Genomic DNA, 8,000 nt, shown 5'->3' on the forward strand with positions numbered 1-8,000 from the left:
CTAATAGCCCTATGAAAATAAAAAAGCCCCCCCAAATAAAAAAACCCTAGCCTACAATAAACTACCATTGGCCCTTAAAAGGGCCTTTTGCAGGGCATTGCCCCAAATAAATAAGCTCTTTTACCTGTAAATAAAAATACAAACACCCCCCCCAACAGTAAAACCCACCACCCACACAACCAAAAACTAAGCTCCCCATTGCCCTGAAAAGGGCATTTGGATGGGCATTGCCCTTAAAAGGGCATTCAGCTCTTTTTCCGCCCAAAGTCCCTAACCTAAAAATAAAACCCACCCAATAAACCCTTAATAAAACCTAACACTAACCCCTGAAGATCCACTTACAGTTTTTGAAGACCCGACATCCATCCTCAACGAAGCGGGTCGAAGTCTTTATCCAACCGGGCAGAAGTCTTCATCCAGATGGCATCTTCTATCTTCATCCATCCGGCGCGGAGAGGCTCCATCTTCAAGACATCCGGTGTGGAGCATCGTCTTCTGAACAATGAAGTTTCCCTTTAAAGGACGTCATCCAAGATGGCATCCCTTACATTCCAATTGGCTATTCCAAACAGCCAATAGAATGCGAGCTCAATCCTATTGGCTGATTGCAGCAAACAATAGGATGAAAGCTCAATCCTATTGGCTGATTGCAACAGCCAATAGGATTTTTTCCACCTTAATTCCGATTGGCTGAATTCTAATGAAGACTTCTGCCTGCTTCGCCGAGGACTTTTGCTGCTTCGTTGAGGATGGATGTCGGGTCTTCAAAAACTGTAAGTGGATCTTCGGGGGTTAGTGTTAGGTTTTATTAAGGGTTTATTGGGTGAGTTTTATTTTTAGGTTAGGGACTTTGGGCGGAAAAAGAGCTAAATGCCCTTTTAAGGGCAATGCCCATCCAAATGCCCTTTTCTGGGCAATGGGGAGCTTAGGTTTTTATTTGGGGGGGTTGGTTGTGTGGGTGGTGTGTTTTTTTTATTTACAGGTAAAAGAGCTGATTTCTTTGGAGCAATGCCCCACAAAAGGCCCTTTTAAGGGCCATTGGTAGTTTATTGTAGGCTTGGGTTTTTTTTTATTTTGGGGGGCTTTTTTATTTTCATAGGGCTATTAGATTAGGTGTAATTAGTTTAAATATTTGATAATTTATTTTTTATTTTGTGTAATTTAGTGTTTTTTTTTTTGTAACTTAGTGTTTGTTTTTTTGTGTAACTTAGTATTTTTTAATAGTAGATTTAAATAATTTGAGTAGGGTTAGGTTTTTAAATATGTAATATAGTTAATTTAATTGTTAGTTTAATGTAATTTTTGTATAATAGGGTAGGTTAATGAATAGTTTAATGTAATTTAATGTAATTTTAGTATAATAGGGTAGGTTAATTAATAGTTTTAGTATAATAGTTAGGGTAGATTAATAGTTTAATATAGTTTGTCATTTTAGTATAATAGTTAGGGTAGGTTAATTTGTAGTTTAATATAGTTTAATTTAATTCTAAAGGTAAGTTTAAATTTATTATAAGATAGGGATGAGTTAATATTTAATGTAAAGTTAGTGGGTTGCTAGGTTTAGGGGTTAATAGCTTAATTTAGTTTAGCTGGCGGTTTAGGGGTTAATATGTTTAGTAAGTGGTAGTGATGTGGGAGGCCAGGGGTTTAGGGGTTAATACATTTATTTAGTTGCGGAGGGGTCCGGGAGCGGCGGGATAGGAGTTAATATATTTATTTAGTTGTGTCGGGGATAGGGGTTAATAACATTATGTAGGTGGTGGCGATGTCGGGGCGGCAGATTAGGGGTGTTTAGACTCTGGGCTTATGTTAGGGTGTTAGGTGTAAACGTAATTTGTTTTCTACCATAGAAATCAATGGGATATCTGGCAGCAGCGAACATAAGCTTTCGCTGCTTTCAGACTCCCATTGATTTCTATGGCATCCGCGGCCTCCAGGGTGGCGGATTGAAAACCAGGTACGCTGGGCCAGAATAGTGGCGAACGGTACCTGTTAGAAGTTTGATAACTTGCAAAAGTTGTCAGATAGTGCCGAATTTGTATTCGGAACATCTGTAATGACGTAAGCATCGATCTGTGTCGGATTGAGACCGGCGGATCGTATGTTACGTCACAGATTTCAACTTTTGCCAGTCTGTAGACTTTGATAAATAGGGTGAATCAGGCTCGCCAAAATTACGCTGCGGAATTCCAGCATATTTGCGGTTGAAGGCTTGATAAATAGGCCTATGCAAAATAGAAAGAGAAGCAGTCTGCCAGGAACGAACAGCAGCATCAATAGCTTGTTCTATGGCCCGGTTACCACCTGGAAGTAGCTTCTTTCTGCCCAATTGTGCTTTTCACAGAGGAAAATTTTCCTGTAGTATATCAGTCTGATCCCGCCGACATGGTCAGTCCAGCCCCGAAATACCAGGCAATTCTCCTCTGAACAAGGAACATGACATCCCCAGACGATCGTTTCGGCCTTCTGTGGGTCTCGTCACTGAGGTGCAGCCATATTCCTCTAAGCACATTGGGCAAGGAGTCCACGTCTGGTTTCCCCCATCACCCATAGGGAGACTATCCCCAGGGTCATATTTACATATGCAAAACAGAAAGAGAAGCAGTCTGCCAGGAATGAACAGCAGCATCAATAGCTTGTTCTATGGCATCTATTGATGCTGCTGTTCGTTCCTGGCAGGCTGCTTCTCTTTCTGTTTTGCATATGTAAATATGACCCTGGGGATAGTCTCCCTAAGGGTGATGGGGGGAAACCAGACGTGGACTCCTTGCCCAATGTGCTTAGAGGGATATGGCTGCACCTCACTGACGAGGCCCAAAGGAGGCTGAAACGATCGTCTGGGGTTGTCATGTTCCTTGTTCAGAGGAGAATTGCCTGGTATTTCGGGGCTGGACTGACCATGTCAGCGGGATCAGACTGATATACTACAGGAAAGTTTTCCTCTGTGAAAAGCACAATTGGGCAGAAAGAAGCTACTACCAGGTGGCAACCGGGCCATAGAACAAGCTATTGATGCTGCTGTTCTTCCTGGCAGACTGCTTCTCTTTCTGTTTTGCATATGTAAATATGACCCTGGGGATGGTCTCCCTAAGGGTGATGGGGGAAACCAGACGTGGACTCCTTGCCCAATGTGCTTAGAGGAATATGGCTGCACCTCACTGACGAGGCCCAAAGGAGGCCGAAACGATCGTCTGGGGATGTCATGTTCCTTGTTCAGAGGAGAATTGCCTGGTATTTCGGGGCTGGACTGACCATGTCGGCGGGATCAGACTGATATACTACAGGAAAGTTTTCCTCTGTGAAAAGCACAATTGGGCAGAAAGAAGCTACTACCAGGTGGCAACCGGGCCATAGAACAAGCTATTGATGCTGCTATTCGTTCCTGGCAGACTGCTTCTCTTTCTGTTTTGCATTGATAAATAGGCCTCCATGTCTGAAACTTGTAACTTAAGCTTTCTACTAATAGTGTTGCAATAATGGGCGTGTATGAAGCCCCTCTGTGTCAATTTACAATGTATGTGATGTATACTATATAACCACCACAGCCCTGCTAAACATAAACAGAGCAGACTATATTGTTTGTGCGTGTCTGATTTTGCTCTCCAAGGCCTTGTATAGTGAAATACTCAATTCCAGATAAGTGTAGAATACTGACCAGTGATAAGTGGCATCCTGGCCCTGAGAGGACCACTAACATTATTATTATTATTATTCAAAGTCAAGTCCAGCCGCACCACTTATCTTCAATTACATTTTATTCCATATACAGGAAAAAGGTACAAAAAAAGGACTACGTTTCAGGCATTACACCCTTACTCATGTCCCGATGATGATGATGATGATTGATTATTATTTTTATATAAAGAACTAAAGTGTATAAAAGAAACTAAACATGCAATCAGTCATTGTTTTTTTATGCTTGCCTAAATTAGTTAAAATTGAACAAAATCATTGGAAGGCACAATGAGATTAATGTATTTATTTAGTAAAGCTGCAGGCAAATTTAATTATTTATTCACTTATATTTTTGTCCTACAAGGAAACCAGAAGATCTTTTCCATAGTACATGTATGTGTATTTGTATATCTTCTTGGGTGGACATCAGCTCAGTCAAGGGTGCTATCCTCTGGTAGTAAATCATTAAAAAGGTTGTGCAATACCGCAGTTAAGACATCTATTGCTAAATTCTGGAACTCAGAGATCCCTAGCTTTAGTATCATTCATGTACAATTAAATATTATCAGCAGATGTCTGATATTTCCTCCACTCTTGATAAGAGGGAAGAATATATTAATATATGCCACGGAACTAAATCTAGCAATGCGCTCTGCCTTACCCGCTTCCTGCTTCCTACGGCACAATGGAGCGTGGGGTGACGTCACACGTCCGGTACACAGCTACAGGTGCTCTGGGGGTTGCGTTTCATTCGTCCAAGAAGCGCTATAAAGTAAATGTAGTACAAAAGAGTGTCCAGATACTTGAGCTGTATAAAACTTCCAATATTTATTGTAACTCCAAGTAAAAACACTGTGCATCGGCAGATACAATCTCCATATCAGACTGACACTAATAGTGTAGACAGCTGGGCAAAGTTGCTTTTTACTTGGAGTTACAATAAATATTGGAAGTTTTATACAGCTCAAGTATCTGGACACTCTTTTGTACTATATTAATATATGGGATGGATTGTATGGGAAGATAACCTAAGGATATTACAAGTTATCAGCAATGCGAACACTTCAATAGAGACAGCATCAGAACTTCAGTGCCAGCCAAGGGATAAGTTGCGCAGCGATGGGAAATATAAATATATATGTTCATGCTGATATACATATTTATGTATTAACATGTGTATATACACATATTAACACATAAATATTTATGTTTATAAGCATATACATATATATTTACTGGGAACACAGAGTTCCCTATAGACCACAATGTAAAGGCACTTTTCAGTGCCGTTTTTTTTCTAACAAACCACTACCACCAATGCAGTAATTTTATTAAAAAATATAGATGCTGCCATCTTTATTTTTTTAATAAACTATACTAGACAGTATTTTGGGGGCATTTGGGGCACAGTTATAAAATTAACCAGAGATCTGATCTCTAGATAATTTTATAAGCGCTAATTGCTACCGCGAGCTTGCAGTAGCAACAACTAGCCACTTGTAATGGCTGATTAATTATCACGCTCCCGCTGTAGCCTCAGGCGGCCCACGGCAGGACGCTATTTATCACTGAGGTGATTTTAGCCAATAGCCATGCGGGCCAGCTGGCATTATGCCAGATAGCTAGCATTCTATTGGCTAAAATCACCTCAGTGGTAAATAGCGTTCTGCCGTGGGCCGCCTGATGCGCTCAGCGTGGTGAGCACGACAGACAAGTAAAGGAACTTTTCAGCATGAAGTATTTTATACTTCATAACTGAAAGTCCCCTTTATTTGTTGCACTGGTAAATCCTAGCTAGGATTTACTATCACTTTAAATAAACTTCTCCCTCTTTTCCCATTTTCATCCCTCATTAAACCCCTGTTTTTGTTTACGCCTTTTTACCCCTCTAAACACATTTTTGTGTTTCCCCTTGGTTTTCTAAGCACCTTTAATTGTTTTTAACTCTTATGTATAAAACTTTTCTTTTTTATTTGATTTTTGGGATTTACTTTGTAAGTATTCTCAATAATATTAATACAGTGTATGTCTACTCAGCTGTGTTTATTTCTGATTCTGACTATAAACAGTTTTTTGGTGCACTACCTTCCTTTCAGAGTGTGCATGTTTGTTTGTCTTGTCAAGATTGTTCCCAAGAGGGTTCATCCAATCTTTTTTCATATATTTATTTAAAAAAACAAAACACACAAACCTTTTCTTTTATTGAGGTTTTAGTAAAATGTATAATGGAAACATGACATTATCAGAATCAATTTGCTATTGACAATGATGAATGAAGTTATTGAAACACTAATTTTAGTTAACAACCTCTGTTCATCAGTTTAGTCACATTCAAACCATAAAACCAGTTTGGGAAAAGTTCAATCCAAGGTGTCTATATTTCAAAGCAGAAGTCAATCTTATTCAGTACCCTGAACTCGTACTGCTCCATAGTTTTTAAATATTTCATAATAGCCTTGGGCTTCTGATTGAAAAAATTATCTTGGACTGGACTGGAGACTCCAGAGCCTAAATAAATTTGCATTTTTTAAATTTTCCCAGTTGTATTTACTTGTTCATAGACAATTATGTATCAAATATAGTAGTGCCCCCTTAATTTATATAGGTGCATAATGGTAGCCATAAATCGCAGATAAAAGCAAGTAGAAATGAAATTAAGATATATTGGTACTAAGAACCTGAATATCAGAAGGATAAGCATGGAATAGATTATATTTTCCTTTGTTGATTCTAAAACGCAGTATTCTAAAAGGTTTTGCAAATAAAAATGGACTACTCTCCAGAATAAAGGTAGCTCTGTTTTCATGCATGTGGAGTGCATGATCACAAATAGTTGTGGGAGTTGTCTTTATCTAGCCATTAGGCCATGAGTCCTTCGGTATGCATCATGAATTTCATGATAGCTCATGCTCAAGGAAAATAACATGTTCAATTACTAATTTTTTTTTAAATATGCTTTTAAGGAAAGAGGCATGTTTTAGGAGAATATGCTAAAAGTAAAGACTTAGTTAAGTTTGAGTTGACTAGCGGTGTAAGTGTAGTAGTGAGCAATGATGTTTTAGGGGACACCAGGACAGATATATATACTGTATGTATGTATGGATATATATATGTATGTATGTATGTATGGATATATATATGTATGTATGTATGTATGGATATATATATGTATGTATGTATGTATGGATATATATATGTATGTATGTATGTATGGATATATATATGTATGTATGGATATATGTATGTATGTATGTGTGTGTGTGTGTGTGTATGTATATATATATAATGCACATATTAGACTATTAAAATAGTAATAATGAAAAGTCTGATGGTATGAAGGATGGTTAATTAGAATAGAATAATAAAAAACAATCCCTGAATAAGAACATCATGAATTATTCTAATAGCTGTTAAACAGTACATTACTCATAAATCATTATATAGACCTATCCTACCTCGAGTTACCTAACTTTGCTGTGGCTTATATGCATTTTCCTGAGGTTGCCAGGAATGTCTGTAGGGATAGCAGGCAAAACAGATGCTCATGCACCACCCATATAAATGATTTGCTTCCCTCCTGGGTCATTCCGGCATATTTATATTATGGGATCAGATTAAGAATTAATTGCAGTAATCGCAGTGTATTTTTTTAAACCATAGAGTAGCCTTTACTTACCTACCTAGCTACTGTTGCTGCTCCAGCTCTGACTCAGACTCCGGATTACCCACATGCTGTCACTCTGGAGTCTGCACGCTCTCCATCTGTTTTTCCCACCTGCCGCACAACTGTCCTTCAGTCCAGTGCCATCCATCACCTCAATAAAACAAACAGCTGGCTGCACCTCATGTATGCAGAGTCACAGAGTAAATAGTAAACGAACACTGAAAAAGTTTAATTACTTGAATGATGGTAATTACTGTATGCTGTTGCATGTGAAGGGCAATATATTGTTTCATAGTGTATTCTTCTTTCCCTCCCTTCCTCTTCTCTCTTCTTTCCCTTTCTCCTTCCCTTCCTCCCTCAACTTCCTCCCTTCTTTCTCTACCTCCCTCCCTTCTCTACCTCCCTCCCTTGCTCCCTTCTTTCCCTCCCTCTTTTCTCCTCCCCCTTCCCACTTTTCTCTTCTCTATATCTCTCCCTCCCTTCATTCTTTCCTTTCCCTCCCTTTTCTTCCCTCCTTTTCTTTTCTCTCCGTTCTCTCAGGGAGAAAATGGTATGAGATGCATGCAATTCAACCCACCTGTATGCAAGTGTTTTGCTAGCCAATTTTCTTTTGAATTGTTATGGAAAAAAACAAAAACATTTTACACACTGACCCAAACAA

This window comes from Bombina bombina, chromosome 1, assembly GCF_027579735.1.
Source record: "Bombina bombina isolate aBomBom1 chromosome 1, aBomBom1.pri, whole genome shotgun sequence".
Taxonomy (NCBI): Eukaryota; Metazoa; Chordata; class Amphibia; order Anura; family Bombinatoridae; genus Bombina; species Bombina bombina.